Source organism: Leucoraja erinacea, chromosome 20, assembly GCF_028641065.1.
Source record: "Leucoraja erinacea ecotype New England chromosome 20, Leri_hhj_1, whole genome shotgun sequence".
Lineage (NCBI taxonomy): Eukaryota > Metazoa > Chordata > Chondrichthyes > Rajiformes > Rajidae > Leucoraja > Leucoraja erinaceus.
The window spans coordinates 1785001-1811915 of record NC_073396.1 but is presented as its reverse complement, the minus strand read 5'-3'; the positions used below and the strand labels follow the sequence as shown (position 1 = coordinate 1811915).

Here is a 26915-nt window from a genome sequence, read left to right as displayed (position 1 = left end):
CTATCAAGTCCCCCCTTAACCTTCTGCGCTCCAAAATATACTCAATTTTTTTGTCTGAAGAAGGGTTTCGGCCCGAAACGTTGCCTATTTCCTTCGCTCCATAGATGCTGCTGCACCCGCTGAGTTTCTCCAGCTTTTTTGTGTACCTGAATTTTTTTGCAGGTTTTACAGAGTAATGTGCTTGTAGCTCTGTTGTACAAGTGAGAATTTCATTGTTCCGTATCGGGAAATATGGCAATAAAACACTCTTGACTCCTGCCTCTATAATTTTAAAAACTCACACTGCAGGGAGAAGTTAGTTTGCTGTTGCTGTTAAGTCTCAGGTCCACCAGGATATGATTAGATGTTGGAAGATCATAATGTTCTCACCTGCCAAAGATCTGATGTAGGATTATCAAACTCCTTATAGGATCAAGATGAAACTGAAGATGCGGGAAAAACCGAAGGTAGACATAAATGCTGGAGAAACTCAGCGGGTGAGGCAGCATCTATGGAGCGAAGGAATAGGTGACGTTTCGGGCCGAGACCCGTAAGGGTCTCGACCCGAAACGCCACCTATTCCTTCGCTCCATAGATGCTGCCTCACCCGCTGAGTTTCCAGAAGGGTCTCGACCCGAAACGTCACCTATTCCTTCGCTCCATAGATGCTGCCTCACCCGCTGAGTTTCCAGAAGGGTCTCGACCAGAAACGTCACCTATTCCTTCGCTCCATAGATGCTGCCTCACCCGCTGAGTTTTTATCTACCTTCGATTTATGCAAGGATAGTTTTAAATCTGTACGATTTTTGGAAATCGTTGAGAAAGTCAAAGGTTCACTTTGACTTTCTATGAAGGCAGACAAAAATAGGCGATGTCCTTGTAATCTAATATTATGAACTGTTTCAGACAGGAGCACACACAGAAACATAGAAACATAGAAAATAGGTGCAGGAGTAGGCCATTCGGCCCTTCGAGCCTGCACCGCCATTCAATATGATCATGGCTGATCATCCAACTCAGTATCCCATCCCTGCCTTCTCTCCATACCCCCTGATCCCTTTAGCCACAAGGGCCACATCTAACTCCCTCTTAAATATAGCCAATGAACTGTGGCCTCAACTACCTTCTGTGGCAGAGAATTCCACAGACTCGCCACTCTCTGTGTGAAAAAAAAAAAATCTCATCTCGGTCCTAAAAGATTTTTCCCTTATCCTTAAACTGTGTGTGACCCCTTGTTCTGGACTTCCCCAACATCGGGAACAATCTTCCTGCATCTAGCCTGTCCAACCCCTTAGGAATTTTGTAAGTTTAACACTATTATATATTACGGAACATAATGCAGTTATTAAAAGTCACGTCATTTCTGCATCGATGTTAATTACTGTTGAGATAATTGGAAATTATATTTGTATTTTATTGTCACGTGTACGATGAAATAGTGAAAAGCTTTTGTTTGCTTGCGATCCAAATGAAATCAGATGTTGTATATTAATGACATCAAGCCAAACGCAAGTACCTGTATGATCGGTCGAGCAAAGAGAGAAATATCAGAGTGTAGAATATCGTTTTTCTGTTGTTTCTCAGGAGAAGCGGGAATGACGGGGGTGGGACAAGTCTTTGGGTACTTTCCCGAGACAGCGTGACGTATAGATGGAGTCTGTGGTGGGGATGGAAACAAAAAGCTGGGGTAATGCCCCTGTCCCACTTAGGAGACCTGAACGGAAATCTCTGGAGACTTTGCGCCCCCCCCAAGGTTTCCGTGCGGTTCCCGGAGGTTGCAGGTGGTTGCCGGAGGGTGCAGGTAGTGGAAGCAGGTAGGGAGACTGACAAAAACCCCCGGGAACCGCACGGAAACCTTGGGTGGGGCGCAAAATCTCCAGAGGTTTCCGTTCAGGTTTCCTAAGTGGGACAGAGGCATTACTCAGCGGGTCAGGCATCATCTCTGGAGAAAAGGAAAAGGCAACATTTCGGGTCGTGGCCTTTCTTCAGACGCAATGGTGGGGAGTGTGGTGTGTGTGTGTTGGACTGGGCTACATCTACAATGGTGGGGAGGGAGTGTGGTCTGTGGGTGTGGGACTGGGCTACATCTGGGGACACTGGTGGGGAGTGTGGTGTGTGTGGGACTGGGCTACATCTATAATGGGGGGGGGTGTGGTGTGTGTGAGGGACTGGGCTACATCTACAATGGTGGGGAGTGTGGGGTGTGTGATGGACTGGGCTACATCTACAATGGTGGGGAGTGTGGTGTGTGTGGGACTGGGCTACATCTACAATGGTGGGGAGTGTGGTGTGTGTGATGGATGGACTGGGCTACATCTGCAATGGTGGGGAGTGTGGTGTGTGTGGGACTGGGCTACATCTACAATGGTGGGGAGTGGGGTGTGTGTGTGATGGACTGGGCTACATCTACAACTCACTGTCATTCCTTGTGGTTTTGAGCAGAGCTGTTCCCAAACCGAGCTGTGATGTAATCCAACAGTACGCTCTCTGTGATGCATCTGTAGAGGTTGTTCAGAGTCGTTGGAGAGGTGCCGAATATCCTCAGTCTCCTGACGAAGCAGGAGGTAGACTGGTGCGGAGGGATTGCCCCCTTGGTCCTTTTACACCTGGATGTGGCCTTTACTTCACCCTGTCTCTGTGACAAGTGCAGCAAACGTCACATCGATCAGGGTCGACCCAGTGAGATGCGTTTGCTTTCCAGCGGGGATCATAGAGTCAAGTTTCTCCACTTGCCCACACCGGCCAACATGTCCCAGCTACACTAGTCCCACCTGCCTGCGTTTGGTCCATATCCCTCCAAACCCGTCCTTTCCATGTACCAGCCTAACTGTTTCTTAAACGTTGGGATAGTCCCAGCCTCAACTACCTCCTCTGGCAGCTTGTTCCATACACCCACCACCCTCTGAGTGGAAAGGTGTGATCACCAGCCATGTAGCTGGTGATTTATGAATGGCAGTGTAAAGTATAATGGCCAGCAAGACCAACCTCCAGCTCATACTTAACTTGTTACTAGGAAGTAAAGTATAAGACAAGCAAATAGATTTATTTTCAGTGTAAATCTATTGCTGAATAATTTATCGTGTGGGGGAGTTGAGAGCTTTGACCAGATTCTGATTTTAGACAATAGACAATAGACAATGGGTGCAGGAGTAGGCCATTCGGCCCTTCGAGCCAGCACCGCCATTCACTGTGATCATGACTGATCATCCCCAATCAGTACCCCGTTCCTGCCTTCTCACCATATCCCCTGACTCCACTGTCTTTAAGAGCTCGATCTCACTCTCTCTTGAAAGCATCCAGACAAGCAGCCTCCACTGCCTCTAAGGCAGAGAATTCCACAGACTCACAACTCTCTGTGTGAAAACGTTTTTCCTCATCTCCGTTCTAAATGGCTTACTCCTTACTCTTAAACTGTGGCCCCTGGTTCTGGACTCCCCCAACATCAGGAACATGTTTCCTGCCTCTAGCGTGTCCAAACCCTTAACAATCTTATATGTTTCAATGAGATCCCCTCTCATCCTTCTAAACTCCAGAGTGAACAAGCCCAGCTGCTCCATTCTCTCCAGCATATGACAGTCCCGCCATCCCGGGAATTAACCTTGTAAACCTACGCTGCACTCCCTCAATAGCAAGAATGTCCTTCCTCAAATTAGGGGACCAAAACTGCACACAATACACCAGGTGTGGTCTCACTAGGGCCCTGTACAACTGCAGAAGGACCTTTTTGCTCCTATACTCGACTCCTCGTGTTATAAAGGCCAACACGCCATTCGCTTTCTTCACTGCCTGCTGTACCTGCATGCTTACTTTCATAGACTGATGTACAAGGACCCCCAGATCCCGTTGTACTTCCCCTTTTCCCAAGTTGACGACATTTAGATAGCAATCTGCCTTCCTTTTTTCTGCTACCAAAGTGGATAACCTCACATTTATCCGCATTAAACTTCATCTGCCATGCATCTGCCCACTCCCCCAACCTGTCCAAGTCACCCTGCATTCTCATAGCATCCTTACCTGCAGCGGCGTTCAGCTCTGTAAAATAGATAAGAAGGGAGGCAGAAAATGCTGGAGAAACTCAGCGGGTGAGGCAGCATCTATGGAGCGAAGGAAATAGGTAACATAGAAACATAGACAATTGGTGCAGGAGTAGGCCATTCGGTCCTTCGATGGCTGATCATCCAACTCAGTATCCCATCCCTGCCTTCTCTCCATATCCCCTGATCCCTTTAGCCACAAGGGCCACATCTAACTCCCTCTTAAATATAGCCAATGAACTGTGGCCTCAACTACCCTCTGTGGCAGAGAGTTCCAGAGATTCACCACTCTCTGTGTGAAAAATGGTTTTCTCCAGTGACGTTTCGGGTCGAGACCCTTCTTCACGGAGCCCATTAGATAACATCAGCTCATAAGTTATAGAAGCAGAATTAGGCCATTCGGCCCATCCAGTCTACCCCGCCATTCAATCATGGCTGATCTGTCTCTTCCACCGAACCCCATTCTCCTGCCTTCTCCCCGTAACCCCTGACACCCGATCCTAATCAAGAATCTATCTATCTCTTGAAAACACCCTCTGAGCAGTTTAAAGTGTTACAGCCTGGTTCTCAATGCCAGATCTCACCATGAGGAGCTTTCTCTATTTAAAATAAAAAGCACATTCAGCCAACAAATGATGTCGTTGAGATCATTTAAACAAAATAATGTTATAAGTGCTTCTGTTAGTAAACAGCCTCCAGCAGCTCGTTACCAGATTGTCAGAATGAACAAAGCCAGTTTCCATCAGGGGTAAATCCTCGCATTCTCAACGCGAGTCGGTCGGAGTTTGTTATCTTATTTAGTGCTGGGTCTCGTAGAATATCTATGGTCTGCTTGAGAATAAGGGACCGCTTTAATGAACAATTTGGTGTCTGTTTGTTTGCTTTCTGTTCCAAGAAGTCTGAGATAATGAAAGCAATCCTCGCCTTAAGTTGAAAACTGCCGGATAATATGTTGTCATTACAGCTCCATAAAACATGCGGTGAATGGGCTTTGCTGTCAGATGGCAGCTCGCTGCTCCAACCCCCCCTCTCCTCTCAGCGCCAGGCTCTCAGTTTGGTTCAATAGTCAACCCCGTCCTCTTGTTTGCCTTGGGTTCAGCACGCCACTGCGATTACCCTTGCTGCAGTCAACCTGACTGGGATCCCCCTTAAGATAGACGTGCTAAGTGAACGTGACGGCTTACATCCAGTCTCCATATGGTGGAGTCTGCAGTGAATCCCTGGAATATGTCGGGGACAGAGAGATCACCACCCTTATTAAGATGGCAGCAACCAGATGCAAGCTGGGTTCAAAGAGGCTTGTCTTCATTCTGTTGCTCAGCCCGAGGGATGGGTTGTACGTTTAAGTGAATTTAAAACATAATTTTCATTGCATTAACATTCACGCCTGACATGTGCAAATCTAACGACAGCTACACTGCACTCTATTTGAAAGGTTATTTAAAATAAACATTAGTGCTGGGTTTTGCAATCTTTCACTCGGATACAATAGACAATAGACAATAGGTGCAGGAGTAGGCCATTCGGCCCTTCGAGCCAGCACCGCCATTCAATGTGATCATGGCTGATCATCCCCAATCAGTACCCCCGTTCCTGCCTTCTCCCATATCCCCTGACTCCGCTATCTTTAAGAGCCCTATCTAGCTCTCTCTTGAAAGCATCCAGAGAACCGGCCTCCACCGCCCTCTGAGGCAGAGAATTCCACACTCACAACTCTCTGTGTGAAAAAGTGTTTCCTCATCTCCGTTCTAAATGGCTTACCCCTTATTCTTAAACTGTGTGTGGCCCCTGGTTCTGGACTCCCCCAACATCGGGAACATGTTTCCTGTCTCTAGCGTGTCCAAACCCTTAATAATCTTATATGTTTCAATGAGATACCCTCTCATCCTTCTAAACTCCAGTGTATACAAACCCAGCTGCTCCATTCTCTCTGCATATTACAGTCCAGCCATTCCGGGAATTAAAGCGGGCAGCATGGTGGAGCATTGGTAGAGTTGCTGCCTCGCAGCGCCAGACACACGGGTGCTGTCTGTGCGGAGTTTGCACGTTCTTCCCCGTGACCTGCGTGGGGTTTTTATCCAGGTTTTTTCCCACACTCCACAAACGTAGGTCAACTGACCTCTGTAAACTGCTCCGTGTGTGGGATAGAACTAGTGTACGGGTTGGCCAGTGGTCAGCATGGACTCGATGGGCTGAAGGGCCACGTTCCACGCTGTATCTCTAAACTAAACTAAACTCAGAAATACACGTAAACTTCCTTGAGGCACAAATAATTATCGTTATTCTATTTGTGCTTCATATAAATAAGCATTACATATGTGATCTATTGTTGCATAAAACTGTATTAGATAAGTGGATTAAAACCTGCATCTGAAGAAATTGGATAACATTGACATTTAGTTCATGTAATTAATGTATTTAGATAATGGTCCATATTTCAAATGAAAGCAAACACAATAAATGATAGTATTACTTCACAGCAAACCACGGCTTTCAATCACCGTTTGTTGCTCATGGTTTCATCCACCTGACAAAGTATACACATAATTTGTTTTTAATTAAAATATTCGCCTTTTATGTTGTGGAAGTGATAATGGCAGTGATCTGACTGGGCCAGATATCTCACCCAGAATCATCCCCTAACCCCCATCAGGTCCAAATTGGGAGGGGTCACAGAGTGATACAGTGTGGAAACAGGCCCTTCGGCCCAACTTGCCCATGCCGGCCAACATGCCCCAGCCACACTAGTCCCACCTGCCTGCATTTGGCCCATATCCATCTAAACCTGTCCTATCTCCGGTTTGCTTCCAGTTCCTCGTGCTGGCGAGAGCAGGAACAGGGAGATACGGGACCTGAATGTGTGGCTGAGGAACTGGTGCACGGGGCAGGGATTTAGATTCTTAGATCACTGGGATCTGTTTTGGGGTAAGGGGGAACTGTACAAAAGGGACAGATTGCATCTTAACAGGTGTGGGACCAGCATTCTGGCAGGCAGGTTTGCCACTGCTACACGGGTGGTTTTAAACTGAATAAGGGGGGTGGGGTGTTGAATGGGATAGTCGAGGATGGAGTTAAAGGGAAAGGGTTTCTTAAATGTGTGAGCGTAGAGACAGAGGGATGTAAAATGAGGGTAAAAGCAATAGGTAGCAAGGTGAAAAGTAAAAGTGGCAGGCAGACAAATCCAGGGCAAAAATCAAAAAGGGCCACTTTTCAACATAATTGTATAAGGGGTAAGAATGTTGTAAAAACAAGCCTGAAGGCTTTGTCTCTCAATGCAAGGAGCATTCGTAATAAGGTGGATGAGTTGCATGTGCAGATAGCCATTAATGACTATGATATAGTTGGGATCACGGAGACATGGCTCCAGGGTGACCAAGGCAGGGAGCTGAACATCCAGGGATATTCAATATTCAGGAGGGATAGACAGAAAGGGAAAGGAGGTGGGGTAGTGTTGCTGGTTAGAGAGGAGATTAACGCAATGGAAAGGAAGGACATTAGTTTGGAGGATGTGGAATCGATATGGGTAGAGCTGCGAAACACTAAGGGGCAGAAAACGCTGGTGGGTGTTGTGTACAGGCCACCTAACAGTAGTAGTGAAGTTGGAGATGGCATCAAACAGGAAATTAGAAATGCGTGCAACAAAGGCAAAACGGTTATAATGGGTGACTTCAATCTACATATAGATTGGGTGAATCAAATTGACAAGGGTGCTGAGGAAGAGGATTTCTTGGAATATATGCGGTATAGTTTTCTAAACCAACATGTAGAGGAACCAACAAGAGAGCAGGCTATTTTAGACTGGGTATTGAGTAATGAGGAAGGGTTAGTTAGCAATCTTGTTGTGCGTGGCCCCTTGGGCAAGAGTGACCATAATATGGTTGAGTTCTTCATTAGGATGGAGAGTGACATTGTTAATTCAGAAACAAGGGTCCTGAACTTAAAGAAAGGTAACTTTGAGGGTATGAGACGTGAATTGGCCAAGATAGACTGGCGATTGATTCTTAATGGGTTGACGGTGGATATGCAATGGAAGGCATTTAAAGACTGCATGGATGAACTACAACAATTGTTCATCCCAGTTTGGCAAAAGAATAAATCAGGGAAGGTAGTACATCCATGGATAACAAGGGAAATCAGGGATAGTATCAAAACAAAAGCGTACAAATTAGCCAGAAAAAGCAGCCTACCAGAGGACTGGGAGAAATTCAGTCCTGCAGAGGAGGACAAAGGGCTTAATTAGGAAAGGGAAAATAGATTATGAAAGAAAACTGGCAAGGAACATAAAAACTGACTGCAAAAGCTTTTATAGATATGTGAAGAGGAAAGTATTAGTTAAAACAAATGTGGGTCCCTTGCAGTCAGAATTGATCATGGGGAACAAGGACATGGCAGACCAATTGAATAACTACTTTGGTTCTGTCTTCACTAAGGAAGACATAAATAATCTGCCGTAAATAGCAGGGGACCGCGGGTCAAATGAGATGGAGGAAGTCCAGGTTAGCCGGGAAGTGGTGTTAGGTAAATTGAATGGATTAAAGGTTGATAAATCCCCAGGGCCAGATAGGCTGCATCCCAGAGTACTTAAGGAAGTAACCCCAGAAATAGTGGATGCATTAATGATAATTTTTCAAAACTCTTTAGATTCTGGAGTAGTTCCTGAGGATTGGAGGGTAGCTAATGTAACCCCACTTTTAAAAAGGGAGGGAGAGAGAACACGGGGAATTACAGACCAGTTAGTCTAATGTCGGTAGTGGGGAAACTGCTAGAGTCAGTTATTAAAGATGGGATAGCTGCATATTTGGAAAGTGGTGAAATCATTGGACAAAGTCAGCATGGATTTATGAAGGGTAAATCATGCCTGACGAATCTTATAGAATTTTTCGAGGATGTAACTAGTGAGTGGATAAGGGAGAACCAGTGGGTGTGTTATATCTGAACTTTCAGAAGGCTTTTGACAAGGTCCCACATAAGAGATTAGTATACAAACTTAAAGCACATGGCATTGGGGGTTCAGTATTGATGTGGATAGAGAACTGGTTGGCAGACAGGAAGCAAAGAGTAGAGTAGGAAGTTCCCGATACCAGATGGTAATTTTTCCGTTTCCCGAGCAAGATGCCTTTCCACCGCCGCTTGCGTAAACGGGTCCTTTTCAGAATGGCAGGCGGTGACTAGTGGGGTACTGCAAGGCTCAGTTCTGGGGCCCCAACTATTTACAATATATATTAATGATCTGGACGAGGGAATTGAAGGCAACATCTCCAAGTTTGCGGATGACACGAAGCTGGGGGGCAGTGTTAGCTGTGAGGAGGATGCTAGGAGGCTGCAAGGTGACTTGGATAGGCTGGGTGAGTGGGCAAATGCATGGCAGATGCAGTATAATGTGGATAAATGTGAGGTTATCCACTTTGGTGGCAAAAACAGGAAAGAGACTATTATCTGAATGGTGGCCGATTGGGAAAGGGGGAGATGCAACAAGACCTGGGTGTCATGAAGATTAATTGAAACATCTGTACGTCTTTGGCATGTGGGAGCAAACCAGAGCACCAGGAGAAAACTCACCTGATCACAGGGAGAACGTACAAACCCCATAGAGACAGTACCCGTGGTCAGGATCGAACCTGGGTCTCTGTGAGGCAGCATCTCTATATCTGCGCCACAGAGTGCTGGAGTAACTCAGCGGGTCAGGCAGCATCTCAGGAGAACATGGAAGCGAAGAAGGGGCCGAAATCCCGACCTGAAACGTCGCCCGATCCATTTTCTCCACAGATGTTGCCTGACCCGCTGAGCACTCTGTTACTCCAGCACTTTGTGTCTTTCTTTGGTGAACAGGCACCTACAGTTCCTTGTTTCTACATCTATAACCTTAAAGTACCAGGACATGATCAAACAGCAGCATGTTTCTTGCCCATTGTCATGAGGAATAGGGGTAGAATTAGGCCATTCGGCCCATCAAGTCTACTCCACCATTCAATCATGGCTGATCTATCTCTTCCCCCCTAACCCCATTCTCCTGCCTTCTCCCCATAACCCCTGACACCTGCACTGATCAAGAATCTATCTATCTATCTCTGCCTTAAAAATATTCACTGACTTGGCCTCCACAGCCGTCTGTGGCAAAGAATTCCACAGATTCACCACCCTCTGACTAACTTGTAATCAATTGAGATCCTAATGGAGATAGAAACATAGAAACATAGAAATTAGGGGCAGGAGTAGGCCATTCGGCCCTTCGAGCCTGCACCGCCATTCAATATGGTCATGGCTGATCATCCAACTCAGTATCCCGTACCTGCCTTCTCTACATACCCCCTGATCCCCTTAGCCACAAGGGCCACATCTAACTCCCTCTTAAATATAGCCAATTAACTGGCCTCAACTACCCTCTGTGGCAGAGAGTTCCAGAGATTCACCACTCTCTGTGTGAAAAAAGTTCTTCTCATCTCGGTTTTAAAGGATTTCCCCCTTATCCTTAAGCTGTGACCCCTTGTCCTGGACTTCCCCAACATCGGGAACAATCTTCCTGCATCTAGCCTGTCCAACCCCTTAAGAATTTTGTAAGTTTCTATAAGATCCCCTCTCAATCTTCTAAATTCTAGAGAGTATAAACCAAGTCTATCCAGTCTTTCTTCATAAGACAGTCCTGACATCCCAGGAATCAGTCTGGTGAACCGTCTCTGTACTCCCTCTATGGCAATAATGTCCTTCCCCAGATTTGGAGACCAAAACTGTACGCAATACTCCAGGTAGTGGTGTCCACATAATATGACTGTATTTGTTGTTAAATGATGGCCCCCCCCTTCAACGTGACAGATCTGTATGTCCTCCTGTCAATTGTAGAGGGATTTGATAATCCACAATTCTCCACGTTTGCTGCGGGCCATCGCTGAGACGTATGGAGAAAAATGGACTTGTCTCTTGTAGCAGCAGATGTTGAGTTCTCCTAGTGCTGGCTTGCTCCTGTGCTCCCATAGCCCCAGTGTGAAGATCACACATCTGTCAGAAGCACTCAATGCCATCATTCTTTGTAATAACATGTTCCCGAAAACGGGAACCATGTTCCCGATGTTTGGGGGAGTCCAGAACCAGGTGTCACGGTTAAAGAATAAGGGGTCGGCCATTTAGAACGGAGATGAGGAAACACTTTTTCACACAGAGAGTTGTGAGTCTGTGGAATTCTCTGCCTCAGAGGGCGGTGGAGGCCGGCTCTTTGAGCTTTTCATCATTTTCTAAGGGATAGGAATAAAACAAATTAGTGTTTCACATTTTAGAAAATGAGTCACAGTTTTATTAATGATTCATATTTTATATGGTATTGTGTCAGTCGGTCTTGGAATATTAATAGGAGCAGTAATCAATTGAGTGAAGCAATATTTCATAAACATCAAGTTGATATATTGGTTCCCGGGAATCTGCAACACCCAACACCACACACATCTCAAGTCTTTTGTACGATGATCGGGTCATTCCTTGAGAACACAGATGCTGCAGATTCTCTGGCACATTGGCAGCCTCAGGCATTCATTGGTCTGGTAAAGCAACATTCAGATGCCAAGTAAATCCTGCCCTGCATGTCCCTGCCAATGTGACACCACGTGCTCAGCGGGTCAGGCAGCATCTGTGGAGAACATGGATAGGTGACGTTTCACAGAGTGGCTGGAGTAACTGGAGTAACTCAGTGGGTCATGGATAGGTGACGTTTCACAGAGTGCTGGAGTAAACTCAGCGGGTGTGAAGCAGCATCTGTGGAGGAAATAGGCAACGTTTTGGAAACCCGTAAGGTGACGTTTCACAGCTCCATAGATGCTGCTGAGTAACTCAGTGGGTCAGGCAGCATCTGTGGAGAACATGGATAGGGCTTGAGTACTCGCTAGCATGTGGAGACACATGGCTAGGCTAGATTAGGAGATTAGGATTGAGGGGGGATCTTATAGAAAACTTACAAAATTCGTTAGGGGTTGGACAGGCTAGATGCAGGAAGATTGCTCCCGATGTTGGGGAAGTCCAGGACAAGGGGTCACAGTTTAAGGATAAGGGGGAAATCCTTTAAGACCGAGATGGGAAATGGCCTACTCCTGCACCTATTGTCAGAACTGTTTGGACCGCACGCAAAACAAAGCTCTTCCCCGTACCTCGGTACATGTGACAATAATAAACCACAACCTTAATCTAAACCTATCCACGTTCTCCAGAGACGCTGCCTTTCCCTGAGTTATAGACAATAGACAACAGGTGCAGGAGTAGGCCATTCGGCCCTTCGAGCCAGCACCGCCATTCAATGTGATCATGGCCGATCATCCCCAATCAGTACCCCGTTCCTGCCTTCTCCCCATATCCCCTGACTCCACTATCTTTAAGAGCCCTATCTAGCTCTCTCTTGAAAGTATCCAGAGAACCGGCCTCCACCGCCCTCTGAGGCAGAGAATTCCACAGACTCACCACTCTCTGTGAGAAAAAGTGTTCCCTCGTCTCCGTTCTAAATGGCTTACCCCTTATTCTTAAACTGTGTGTGGCCCCTGGTTCTGGACTCCCCCAACATCGGGAACATGTTTCCTGCCTCTAGCGTGTCCAAACCCTTAACAATCTTACATGTTTCAATGAGATACCCTCTCATCCTTCTAAACTCCAGAGTGTACAAGCCCAGCTGCTCCATTCTCTCAGCCTATGACAGTCCCGCCATCCCGGGAATTAACCGTGGAAACCTACGCTGACATTATTGCCATAGAGGGAGTGCAGAGACGGTTCACCAGACTGATTCCTGGGATGTCAGGACTGTCTTATGAAGAAAGACTGGATAGACTTGGTTTATACTCTCTAGAATTTAGAAGATTGAGAGGGGATCTTATAGAAAACTTACAAAATTCTTAAGGGTTTGGACAGGCTAGATGCAGGAAGATTGTTCCCGACGTTGGGGAAGTCCAGGACAAGGGGTCACAGCTTAAGGATAAGGGGGAAATCCTTTAAAACCGAGATGAGAAGAACTTTTTTCACACAGAGAGTGGTGAATCTCTGGAACTCTCTGCCACAGAGGGTAGTCGAGGCCACAGTTCATTGGCTATATTTAAGAGGGAGTTAGATGTGGCCCTTGTGGCTAAGGGGATCAGGGGGTATGGAGAAAAGGCAGGTACGGGATACTGAGTTGGATGATCAGCCATGATCATATTGAATGGCGGTGCAGGCTCGAAGGGCCGAATGGTCTACTCCTGCACCTATTGTCTATGTTTCTAATTCTATATGTTTCTACGCTGCACTCCCTCAATAGCAAGAATTGACTCCAGCACTTTGTGTCTTTTTTTTGTGTTTGCGGCAAACCAGCGCCTTCAGTTCCCCTGTCTCGCCAACTAGGTGTCACAGTCCTGGATTTAGACGAGAAACCAATTATATTAATACTTACATTTGGTACCTTTCTGACTTCTACCAGAGAGACTGCAATTAAGTACCAATTAAGAATGGTATTTCACACAGGTGTCTCGATGACAGCTCCGAGCTCCACTGCCAGATACAATATGTTACTCTTGTTTACACATGAGTGCCCTCATTTAAGTTTACCATCTCATTTATATCTAATTTTACTTTTTGCTGCAGAGAAAACATCACATTCACAGTAAACACTTTCAGAAATAGATGAATGAAATTAGAAGCTTTAATATTCTGATTTTTAGATTTAAATGTAAATTAACTGCAAACTAAATAATTGCCCACAGAAACCTCCACTGAATACGTTGAGCAAAATATCTGCGCTGTAATTATTCTGTTTCGCTGGATCTTTTTGGCCGCATTTAGTTTCTGACTTTTCAAAAGAATATTTGGCTTAAAGGATCAAATCTGAGCTTGAATCCAGGGGGGAAAACAAAAGAGGATTCTCGCATCCGACCAGCGTGCCGTGGCGTGGCTTCGAACTCTCGCCCTGAGGTGAGAATAGTTGGTGCATTTTACAACAGCTTTGCCCGATGTCGTGTCGGAGGTCGATGGATTACGTGATAGAAACATAGAAACATAGAAAATAGGTGCAGGAGTAGAGGCCATTCGGCCCTTCGAGCCTGCACCGCCATTCAATATGATCATGGCTGATCATCCAACTCAGTATCCCATCCCTGCCTTCTCTCCATACCCCCTAATCCCCTTAGCCACAAGGGCCACATCTAACTCCCTCTTAAATATAGCCAATGAACTGGCCTCAACTACCCTCTGTGGCAGAGAGTTCCAGAGATTCACCACTCTCTGTGTGAAAAAAAGTTCTCCTCATCTCGGTTTTAAAGGATTTCCCCCTTATCCTTAAGCTGTGACCCCTTGTCCTGGGCTTCCCCAACATCGGGAACAATCTTCCTGCATCTAGCCTGTCCAACCCCTTAAGAATTTTGTAAGTTTCTATAAGATCCCCTCTCAATCTCCTAAATTCTAGAGAGTATAAACCAAGTCTATCCAGTCTTTCTTCATAAGACAGTCCTGACATCCCAGGAATCAGTCTGGTGAACCTTCTCTGTACTCCCTCTATGGCAATAATGTCCTTCCTCAGATTTGGAGACCAAAAACTGTACGCAATACTCCAGGTGTGGTCTCACCAAGACCCTGTACAACTGCAGTAGAACCTCCCTGCTCCTATACTCAAATCCTTTTGCTATGAAAGCTAACATACCATTCGCTTTCTTTACTGCCTGCTGCACCTGCATGCCTACCTTCAATGACTGGTGTACCATGACACCCAGGTCTCGCTGCATCTCCCCCTTTCCCAATCGGCCACCATTTAGATAATAATGAAGGCTTGCGAAGTACCAACGCTGTTTTGAGCGGTCTGGCTGAGAGAGATGCTGACGGTTTTCATTAAGTTGGTGCAGTGGTAGAGAACTGGTTCGATCCCGACTACGGGCCCTGTCTGTACGGAGTTTGCAAGTTCTCCCCGTGACCTGCGTGGGTTTTCTCCAGGTGCTCCAGTTTCCTCCCACACTCCAAAGACGTGCAGGTTTGTAGGTTCATTGGCTTGGTGTAAGTGTAAATTGTCCCCAGTGTGTGTAGGATAGTGTTAGTGCGCGGAGATCGCTGGTCGGCGCGGACTCGGCGGGCTTCTCATCTTCTTGCGTGTGGCGTGCACAGCCTAAAGTTGTATGACAACTTGTTCTATTTGATTGTGCACACCGGGTTGATTGCATTCGTCGAAACAGGGCGGACCCACGTGAAGGTTGCAACCTCCCACCTCACTGAAGGGACTGTTTTCGCGCTGTACCTGTATCTCCAAACGAAAACTAAAAAATCGTTCTCTGATCCACTTTCAAGTACCAAGAACAGAAGGAATGGGACAAGTAGCATCTCGGCACAGAAGGAATGGGTGATTTACCAGACTCGGCCCACAACGTCACCCATTCCTTCTCTGCAGAGATGCAGAGATGCTGCCTGTCCCGCTGAGTTACTCCAGCATTCTGTGTCTATCTTTGGTGTAAACCAGCATCTGCAGTTCCTTCCTTCCTACACACAAGGAATGGGGTCAGGAGGAGGCCTCGTGTGGTCTCAGTTCTGCTGCAATGTTCAATAAAATCATGGTTTATCTGATGTCAAAACAAGGGACTGCAGATGTTGCTTTACAAAAAAATGATACAAAGTGCTGGAGTAACTCAGCGGGTCAGGCAGCATCTGTGGAGAACATGGGAAACTCAGCGGTGACTAAGTTAGGCACAGAGTGCTGGAGTAACTCAGCGGGTCAGGCAGCATCTGTGGAGAACATGGATCAGTGACGTTTCACAGAGTGCTGGAGTAACTCAGCGGGTCAGGCAGCATCTGTGGAGAACATGGATAGGTGCCGTTTCAGACAGAGTGCTGGAGTAACTCAGCGGGTCAGGCAGCATCTGTGGAGAACGTGGATAGGTGACATTTCACAGAGTGCTGGAGTAACTCAGTGGGTCAGGCAGCATCTGTGGAGAACATGGATAGGTGACCTATCGGGTGGGGGCCCTTCTTCAGACTTTTGGTTTCTCTGACCTTGGCATTAGTTCCATTTTCCTGCCTATTCCCCATAACATCAGCTGACCTTCCTATCCTGGGCCTCCTCCATGGCCAGAGTGAGGCCACACTCAAACTGGAGTGACAGCACCTCACTGCTCCAATCAATTTGATGGAAGGTCCATCCACAGATGCTGCCCGACCTGCTGAGTTCCTCCAGCACTTTGCTTTTTACTCTAGTTCCCAGCGCCTGCAGTTTCTGCTTTCACCACTGACCTTGCAACTGTAATCTGTGGAAAAATCTGATCACTATTTTCTGCTTGTCTTAAATTCCTTTGATAGAATTTCACAGACACTTTAGATCCTCAACCAATGCGAGCGCTATAATTATTCTGTTTCACTAGATCTTTTTGGCCGCATTTTGTTTCCGACTTTTCAAAAGAATATTTGGCTTAAAGGATCAAATCTGAGCTTGGAAAAGAAAAGAGAGAATTCTCACATCCGACCAGCGTGCCGTGCAGTGGCTTTGAACTCTCGCCCTGAGGTGAGAATAGTTGGTGCATTTTACAAATGCTTTGCCCGACATCGTGTCGGAGGTTGATGGATTATGTCAGCAACGTGATGAAGGCTTTCAAAGCACCAACAGTGTTTTGACTGGTCTGGCTGAGAGAGTTATGAGGTTTGATTACAAACTGTGCAGGATTTTCAAATTCTTGATTCTTGGTTTCTTGGCCCTGAAAAATATTCCAAATGGAATTTAAACTGTGGAGGTGGTGAAGGGAGGGCTTAAGCCAGAAAGGGTTATTGGGAAGAAAGAGCTACTTTAAATGTAGTTGCATCTGGTTGGGTAACTATAGTTGGGTGGAGATTATTCCGTGCTTTAATTGTGTGTGCGAGGGAAGAACGAATTGCTGCACACATCTGTCTTTGTAGCTGGGATCACAAATTGGATCGAATGCCCTCGTCTGCTCCTAATTGGTTTGGGTTTGGTGTAGGTCTTGTAGTCGATGTCGAGCTGACCATTTAACATTTTGTAACAACAGGTCAAACGGTGAGCTTCACGTCTGTCTTAACCATATAACCATATAACAATTACAGCACGGAAACAGGCCCATCTCGGCCCTAGAAGTCCATGCCGAACAACTTTTTTTCCCTTAGTCCCACCTGCCTGCACTCATACCATAACCCTCCATTCCCTTCTCATCCATATGCCTATCCAATTTATTTTTAAATGATACCAATGAACCTGCCTCCACCACTTCCACTGGAAGCTCATTCCACACAGCCACCACTCTCTGAGTAAAGAAGTTCCCCCTCATGTTACCCCTAAACCTCTGTCCCTTAATTCTCAAGTCATGTCCCCTTGTTTGAATCTTCCCTACTCTCAGTGGGAAAAGCTTGTCCACGTCAACTCTGTCTATCCCTCACATCATTTTAAAGACCTCTATCAAGTCCCCCCTTAACCTTCTGCGCTCCAAAGAATAAAGCCCTAACTTGTTCAACCTTTCTCTGTAACTTAGTTGCTGAAACCCAGGCAACATTCTAGTAAATCTCCTCTGTACTCTCTCTATTTTGTTGACTTGGGTTTCGGCCCGAAACGTTGCCTATTTCCTTCGCTCCAGAGATGCTGCTGCACCCGCTGAGTTTCTCCAGCACCTTTGTCCACCTTCAGTGAGTAGCATTGACGACTACAGATGTAGGTGGACGTCCGAATGGGTCGCGGCTTGTCGGTAGCTTGACGTCGACTCGGTGGAAGGTTGTTGTAGACATTGTTGCCGTTTTTTTCGGCGACCTGGTACGACTGTGTCATTCGCCGGCAGTTGCCGAGAAAATCTCCTAAGTGGAACAGGCACATTACTGACCCAGGCAGGTGGGACTAGTGTACATAGAAACATAGACAATAGGTGCAGGAGTAGAGGCCATTCGGCACTTCGAGCCTGCACCGCCATTCAATATGATCATCGCTGATCATCCAACTCAGTATCCCATCCCTGCCTTCTCTCCATACCCCCTGATCCCTTTAGCCACAAGGGCCATATCTAACTCCCTCTTAAATATAGCCAATGAACTGTGGCTTCAACTACCTTCTGCGGCAGAGAATTCCACAGATTCAACACTCTCTGTGTGAAAAAAGTTTTCCTCATCTCGGTCCTAAAAGATTTCCCCCTTATCCTTAAACTATGACCCCTTGTTCTGGACTTCCCCAACATCGGGAACAATCTTCCTGCATCTAGCCTGTCCAACCCCTTAAAGATTTTGTAAGTTTCTATAAGATCCCCCCTCAATCTTCTAAATTCTAGCGAGTGCAAGCCGAGTCTATCCAGTCTTTTTTCATATGAAAGTCCTGCCATCCCAGGAATCAGTCTGGTGAACCTTCTCTGTACTCCGTCTATGGCAAGAATGCCTTTCCTCAGATTAGGAGACCAAAACTGTACGCAATACTCCAGGTATTGTAGACAGGACATGTTGGTCGGAGTGGACAAGTTGGGCCGAAGTGCCTTTTTCCACACAGTATTACTCTATGACTCTCTAGGACTGACTTGACAGTGTCTCTGATAAGATGAACCATGGTAGGAGAGGTCTTCTCACCTCTGACATTGTGTCGAAGTGTAGGTTTGGACTTGGAGCAGAATAATGCCCACAATGAAGTATTCCTCTCCCATTAAGTTCCTGCTGGGAATGTTTGTCAACCAAAACAGTTCATGCCATAAGTGATGTGCAGAATTACGCCATTCGGCCCATCAAGTCTACTCCACCATTCAATAGGCAACAAGTGCAGGAGGAGGCCATTCGGCACTTCGAGCCAGCACCGCCATTAAATATGATCATGGCTGATCATCCAACTCAGTATCCCGTACCTGCCTTCTCTCCATACCCCCTGATCCCTTTAGCCACAAGGGCCACATCTAACTCCCTCTTAAATATAGCCAATGAACTGTGGCCTCGACTACCCTCTGCAGCAGAGAGTTCCAGAGATTCACCACTCTCTGTGTGAAAAAAGTTTTCCTCATCTCGGTTTTAAAGGATTTCCCCCTTATCCTTAAGCTGTGACCCCTTGTCCTAAATCACGGCTGATCTATCTCTCCCTCCTAATCCCATTCTCCTGCCTTCTACCCATAACCCCTGACACCCATACTAATCAAGAATCTATCTATGCCTTAAAAACTTGGCCTTCATAGCCGTCTGTGGCAGAATATTCCACAGATTCACCACAGAACTGCTCCCACAACAGCCCTCATGCCACCAAGAGGAGTGCTAGTAAAATAACCGATGCCCATACACGAGACTCGCGGCAGCTCCTACAGATATTACACCCAGTGGTCAGATGAAACGACATCCACATTGATCTACTTCCTGCTCCTAAAATACAACTGAAGGTGGAAAATATATTGATGGTGAAGTGGAAATGAATCGAACTTAATTGAATTGAATACTTTGTCACATGGGACAGAGCGCAAGTGAAATTCTTTGCCTGCACAGAAACAGGCCCTTCGGCCCTCCGCGTCCGTGCCGACCAGCGATCCCCGCACACTAACACTATCCTACACACACCAGGGACAATTTACATTTACACCAAGCCAATTAACCTACAAACCTGCACGTCTTTGGAGTGTGGGAGGAAACCGAAGATCTCGGAGAAAACCCATGCAGGTCACGGGGAGAACGTGCAAACTCCGTACAGACAGCACCCGTAGTCGGGATCGAACCCGGGTCTCTGGCGCAGTGAGGCAGCAACTCTACCGCTGCGCCACCGTGACCACCATGACTTATGTCAATAATAATAATAATAAATTTTATTTATGGGCGCCTTTCAAGAGTCTCAAGGACACCATACAAAAATTTAGCAAATAGAGTAAAAACATATAATCGGAATAAAATAAATAGTAAATACATCACCAATACACAAATGAAAGACAGAATTCGATCCAAAGACACAAAAAAATCAAAAACACAATATGAAGAGAGAGCAGCGGCAGCTAAACCGTGCCAGCGTACACTCTCCCTTCCGACAGCCATCTTGGACACAGAATAAAAATATCATCCCCACACAATGGTTACCACTGTGGGGGAAGGCACAATGTCCAGTTCCCATCCCAAGTTCTCCCATAGTCAGGCCTATTGAGGCCTCTGCTATTGCCTCTACGGAGGCCTGATGTTGCTGGCCGTTCTCACCGGGTCGTGTTGCTCCGGCGTTGGGAGAGTCCTCACAACGGCCTGGGAACGGCCAATTCCCTACCAGAGTCCGTGGCATTCCGAAGCCGACAGAGCCGCGCCGGTTGGTGCTCCGCGGCTCCCGATGTTAAAGTCGGCGCCGCCGCCCGTGGCTGGCCGCTCCACAGTCCCGCAGCTCGACGGTGTTGATCACGGCGGTCTCAGCTCCAGCGCGGCAACCCAGGCAACACATCGCCCGCTCCGCTCCACGATAGCGCTCCAGCGCAGTGCCGCCACCGAAGCTGAAGGTGCTGGGCGGTCCCCGCCAGGAAAACGCCGCTCCACTCCCGCTGGTAGGCCGCAAGGGACCTAGAAAATAGTTTCTCCCTTCCCCCCCACATAAAAAAAGTCAAACTCCCCAACAAACATAGGACAAAATTCACTAAAAACTAATTTAAAAAAGTGAATTGAACGGAGAGCAGCCGTTCCCCAGGATGGATCGTAGATGCGTTGAGTTATTGTCAGGTGTACCAGGTAGCTCCAATACCCTGCATCATGCTCGAGAGGCAGACGTTATCTCTCAGTTACAGAGTGCCGGCTGGGCCCCGATTATCACCAGGTAATGCCGGTGAAATGCTTGCCGCTTCTGTACCCAGGGAGCGTTTTTCAAAGCAGTTAACGCGAGCTGGCATTTCGATCTTAATGAAGAAGTCTGAGCACAAATCTCCCGTGTGGCACAAGCTGATGGTAATAGCTACGAGATAGTCACGTGGTTTGGATTCTGCATCAGAGCTTGGTTACGGAACAGCTCTGCCCATGACCACAAGAAATTGCAGACACTTGTAGATGTAGCCCAGTCCCACACACACACCACACTCCCCACCATTGTAGATGTAGCCCAGTCCCACACACACCACACTCCCCACCATTGTAGATGTAGCCCAGTCCCACACACACCACACTCCCCATCATTGTAGATGTAGCCCAGTCCCACACACAGACCACACTCCCCACCATTGTAGATGTAGCCCAGTCCGTCACACAGAGTCCGTCACACAGACCACACTCCCCACCATTGTAGATGTAGCCCAGTCCCACACACACCACACTCCCCACCATTGTAGATGTAGCCCAGTCCCACACACACACCACACTCCCCACCATTGTAGATGTAGCCCAGTCCATCACACAGACCACACTCCCCCCACCATCGACTCCATCTACACTTCACGCTGCCTGGTAAAAGCAGCCGACATCATCACTGATGTGTCCCTGTCCCACCCCGGTCATTCCTCCTCCTCCTCCCCGTCCCGTCTGGCAGAAGGTACAGAAGCTTGAAAGCCCGCACCACCAGACTCAGGAACAGCTTCTTCCCCTCTGTTATCAGGCTTCTGAACGGCTCTTCCACCAGCTAGGGTACTGTCCGATTCACCTCTACCCCATTGCGGACATTGGATTTTGTCTGTGGAACTGATGCGCTACAATGCTGAGAACTATATTCTGCACTCTGTATCTTCCCCTTTGCTCTACCTGTTGTACTGGAGTTTGGCTAGACTGTGTTTATGTGTAGTATTATCTAGGTCAGTGGATAGCGTTCACAACCCGTCTCGACCCGAAACGTCGCCTATTCCTTCGCTCCAAAGATGCTGCCTCACCCGCTGAGTTGCTCCAGCATTTCTGTCTACTATAAAGGTCTACGCCAGTGGTTCCCAACCTTTTTTTGGCCATGCCCCACCTAATCACCTCTAAAATCCTGATGCCCCCCCCCCCCCTTGCTTTCCCTTGAGAGAAAACGGAGGAAATAGATATTATAAGGGTAACTTAGCAAAAGCTCTTTGAATCGCATTTCTAAATCCAATTCAATAAATAAGGTTCTCCCATGACCTCGCGCGCTTCGTGCGACGTGCATGAAGAGCGATGGCGCGGTGATTATGTAATAACTACACAATAAAGACCTTTTTTACCCCCAAAAAAATATTTACTCAAAATAACATCTGAAGCATAAACTACATATGTTTACCTGATGGAAAATCCAAAAAAATAAAAATCGAAAATTTGTACCCAGACCTCCTCAGTTGTGCTCAATTGCTCCCCTTAAAAATCAAATTGCCCCCCTGTGGGGCGTACACCCCACGTTGGGAACCACTGGTCTACACCTTAGGTCATGATCTTCAGCCTTAGAGAAGAGACTTTGCTAGTGACTGGATCCAGCCAAGAGTTTCCACGCTGATGTAAAAAGGAATGGCGAGTAAGACACAGAAAGCAAAAGGTAGTTCGAAAATCAAATAAGGGAGAAATAGTGCTTACTCGAACAATCTTGTATCGATTGTGGTGTGTTGCACTTAAAGTGCCAGACTAGTAATCCAGTGGTATGGATTAACTGTACAAATATATATATATACAAAAAACTCAACAGGGAGGCACAGTGGCCTCACATCACCCACCTGAGAGGGGATCTTATTGAAACATATAAGAATATTAAGGGTTTGGACACGCTAGAGGCAGGAAACATGTTCCCGATGTTGGGGGAGTCCAGAACCAGGGGCCACACACAGTTTAATGCATTTAATGCATTGAAATGCATTTCGTTGTCTCTGTACTGTACACTGACAATGACAATTAAAATTGAATCTGAAAATTGAATCTGAATCTTTTAAGAATAAGGGGTAGGCCATTTAGAACGGAGACGAGGAAACACTTTTTCTCACAGAGAGTGGTGAGTCTGTGGAATTCTCTGCCTCAGAGGGCAGTGGAGGCCGGTTCTCTGGATGCTTTCAAGAAAGAGCTAGATAGGGCTCTTAAAGATAGCTGAGTCAGGGGGATGTGGGGAGAAAGCAGGAATGGGGTACTGATTGGGGATGATCAGCCATGATCGCATTGAATGGCGGTGCTGGCTCGAAGGGCCGAATGGCCTACTCCTGCACCTGTTGTCTATTGTCTATAACTCAGGGAAAGGCAGCGTCTCTGGAGAACGTGTGGCGTGCACAGCCTAAAGTTGTCGGACAACTTGTACTACTTGATCTAATTGTTTGTGCACGCCGGGTTGATTGCATTCGTCGAAACAGGGCGGACCCACGTGAAAGTTGCAACCTCCCACCCCTCATTTAATTTTGAAGACACAAGATAAATCCTGGACATTGAGCCTTCAGCCTGTGTTTAAAGTACAGGCACTTCTCTGCCTGTTCTGGATATTACATGCAGTAATATGCGTGTCCTGTCTCCGTGTTAGACCAGCGTTCACTCACTCCTGTACTGAGTCTGTATAATTGGCTGTTTCTGCTGGTATCAAAGACTTAAGGGGGCTTCTTTGGAAGCAAAGCTGATCCCTTTACAACGGCAGCTCGTGAAGGGAATTCAGTCGATGCACTGATGGTCTTTGCATTATTTAGTGCAAGGGCTGCAGATCCAGTCTCCATCCAAACCAGGGAATCAAAAATGTTATTACCCTGCGTGAATGCTGTGCAAAAAGACTCGCGTAGTTGATGCTTGGGACCCAGGGTGAATGATACAACAGTCTAAATTCATATTTTCAGAGGAGAGGAAAATAATCAGAAAGAAATTGAGACAAAGAGAACTGACCTCTTGGTCTGTTTCATTCCAAGACGATGAATTAGGTTTGCAGTTAGACAAAAAACACACACACACACACACACACACACACACACACACACACACACACACACACACACACACACACACACACACACACACACACACACACACACACACACACACTCTCTCTCTCTCTCTCTCTATTCTGGTTACTTCACTAGAGAAAATTCTTAAGGGGTCAGGCTAGATGCTTCTTTGTGATGTTGGGGAAGTCCATAAAAAGGGGTCAGTTAAAGATTAAGGGGGAAGTCTTATAGGACGGAGATGATAAAAAAGAAATTCACGCAGTGTGGTGAATCTGTGTAATTCTCAACGGCGGAAAGTATTTGAGGCCAGTTCATTGGCTATATTTAAGAGGGAGTTAGATGTGGCCCTTGTGGCTAAGGGGATCAGGGGGTATGGAGAGAAGGCAGGTAATACTGAGTTGGAGATCAGCCATGATCATATTGAATGATGGTGCAGGCTCGAAGGGCCGAATGTCTTCCTGCACCTAATTCTATGTTTCTATGTTTCACTAGAGAAAATGATCCTGCTTCTTGTGATGTTTAAGAAGGAACTGCAGATGCTGGAAAAATCGAAGGTAGACAAAAGTGCTGGAGAAACTCAGCGGGTGCAGCAGCATCTATGGAATGAAGGAATGGGTGACGTTTCAAGTCAAGTCAAGTCAAGTTTATTTGTCACATACACATACGGGATGTGCAGTGAAATGAAAGTGGCAATGCTCGCGGACTTTTGTGCAAAAGACAAACAACAAAACAACCAAACAAATTATAAACACAATCATAACACACATATTATTTTACATAATAAATAATAGAAGGAAAAACGTTCTGTAGAGTTAGTCCCTGGTGAGATAGGAGTTTACAGTCCGAATTGCCTCTGGGAAGAAACTCCTTCTCAACCTCTCCGTTCTCACCACATGGCAACGGAGGCGTTTGCCTGACCGTAGCAGCTGGAACAGTCCGTTGCAGGGGTGGAAGGGGTCTCTCATGATATTGTTGGCTCTGGAGTTGCACCTCCTGTTGTATAGTTCCTGCAGGGGGGTGAGTGAAGTTCCCATAGTGCGTTCGGCCGAACACACTACTCTCTGCAGAGCCTTCTTGTCCTTGGCAGAGCAATTCCCAAACCAGATGGTAATGTTCCCGGACAAGATGCTTTCCACCGCCGCTGCGTAGAAGCACTGGAGGATCCTCGGAGACACTCTGAATTTCCTCAATTGCCTGAGGTGGTAAAGGCGCTGCCTTGCCTTACTCACGAGTGCTGAGGCGTGTGATGCCCATGTCATATCCTCAGAGATGTGGACTCCCAGATATTTAAAACAGTCCACCCTATCCACAGGATCCCCATTTATACTCAATGGAGTGTACGTCCTCGGATGATGTGCCCTCCTAAAGTCCATGATCAGCTCCTTCGTTTTTTTGATGTTCAAGAGGAGGCTGTTCTCCTGGCACCAGAGTGCTAGATCAGCCACCTCCTCCCGGTAGGCCCTCTCATCATTGTCTGAGATCAGGCCCACCACCACAGTGTCATCAGCAAACTTAATTATTGAATTGGAGCTGAACCTAGCCACACAGTCATGTGTGTACAGGGAGTACAATAGGGGGCTGAGGACGCAACCCTGGGGCGATCCTGTGCTCAGGTTGAGGGACTTCGATGTATTCCCTCCCATCTTGACTACCTGGGGCCTGGCGGTGAGAAAGTCCAGGACCCAGGCACACAGGGAGGTGTTGAGCCCCAATTCCAGTAGCTTCCCGGCCAGTCTGGTGGGGACTATCGTGTTGAAGGCTGAACTGTAGTCTATGAACAGCATCCTCACGTAGCCCCCCTTCTGGCTGTCCAGATGGGAGAGAGCGGTGTGCAAGACCTGGGAGACCGCATCGTCCGTGGATCTGTTCGGACGGTATGCAAACTGCAACGGGTCCATGTTCCGAGGGAGGAAGGCGCAGATGTGATTCTTCACCAGCCTCTCAAAGCATTTCATGACTACCGAGGTAAGGGCCACCGGACGGTAGTCATTCAGGCAGGCTGGGGAGGCATTTTTTGGTACCGGTACAATGATGGATTTTTTGAAGCAGGCAGGGACCACGGACTTGTCCAGGGAGAGGTTGAATAATGTAGTGAGCACTGGAGCTAGCTGCGTAGCACAGGACTTGAGTACTCGCCCCGAGATGCCATCGGGGCCTGCAGCTTTTCTCGTGTTCACCCGTGTCAGTGCCCTCCTCACGTCGTGCTCGGACAGCGAGAATGTGTGCACATTCCTCCCTTCAGCTTCGGTAGCCAGCCCGCTGTCGGTATTGTCGATAGTCGGCAGACCTGGAGTGGTGTTGCCCCTCTCGAAACGAGCGTAGAAGGAGTTCAGGTCGTCAGCTAGGGAGGTGCCGGCACATGCGGATGAGGGAGGGGTGCTCCGGTAGTTGGTTACAATCCGTAGCCCCTGCCACAGGCTTCTGGTGTCCTGCTGCTCCATCTGTAACTCCATCTTGTCCCTGTACCTTCTCTTTGCGTCCTTCACCGCCCTTCGCAGTCGGTAGGACTCTGCCTTGTAGACGAGGTCCAGACCCTTCTTCAGACTAGTTGGGGAAAGGGGAAACGAGAGAAATAGACGGTGATGAGAGATAAAGAACAAAGACCATTGTGTTGCTCTTAGAATGGACCAGCACAGACTCAATGGGCCGAATGGTCGCTGCATCTGCTTTGTAATTCTACACAGGAGTACTTTGTAAAAGGGGAAGAGTGGAGGGCAAGGTTGTATCAGTTTATAATGGTGCATTGGAAAATATTTCCACAGTTGCCAGTGCCGCTAAATCAGTTATGGTAATGTATAGACACAGGAGTGTCTATGTTTGATCAATTTGTTTCGTCATTAATAAGATATTTTACTGGGGTGGCTAGAAGCAGAAGCAGTCTTCTGCTTTATTTGGTGTGAAAACATGTGGCCATAGATTTAGTCACGCACAGATAAAAACACACTTTGCTTTGTAGCTGTGGTTCTGACAGCAAAGGAATTGCACAAGTGTGCGAATGCTGTTGTGTGTTTCGTGACTGCATGAAAATGTCTGGCAGCTTCCAGCACGTGGCAGCAGCAGCAGCAGGGAAGCAGCTTCTTGTGAGCAGGGGTAACAACTGTCAGTACAGCCCACCAAGTTCAGTTGTAGATGGACTTTGAGTGTGATGGACACTTGGTACAGCAACACACTGTCACACACACAC

The 26915-nt window shown here is 47.1% G+C and overlaps 1 protein-coding gene across 8 annotated transcripts in view; it reads left to right on the top strand.

Moving 5' to 3' along the window:
- The window catches only part of rbfox1 (RNA binding fox-1 homolog 1), an 899382-nt gene that overhangs the window by 729945 nt on the left and 142522 nt on the right, over positions 1–26915 (top strand). The gene's annotated exons all lie outside the window — the stretch shown is intronic.